Source organism: Arachis ipaensis, chromosome B08, assembly GCF_000816755.2.
Source record: "Arachis ipaensis cultivar K30076 chromosome B08, Araip1.1, whole genome shotgun sequence".
Lineage (NCBI taxonomy): Eukaryota > Viridiplantae > Streptophyta > Magnoliopsida > Fabales > Fabaceae > Arachis > Arachis ipaensis.
In genome coordinates this window covers 128,844,929-128,845,142 of record NC_029792.2, presented here as the reverse complement: position 1 = coordinate 128,845,142, position 214 = coordinate 128,844,929, and positions in this window count along the sequence as shown.

Sequence of the window (214 nt, the reverse complement as noted above, 5' to 3'; positions counted from 1 at the left end):
TAACCACTTAACGAAAAATACTTTTTTTTTATTTTCATTAGCTTGAGCAGTAAATTTAATTAATGAGTTTTATTCTGAGTTATAGTAATAATCCATAATATTATTATAAGATGAGAAAAATAATAATTTTTAAAATTAAAAAGTAATTAAGTGCAGCTTTCAAGAATTTTAAGTTGTGTACGGGAGAGGTAATCACATATTACATTTGTTGGCC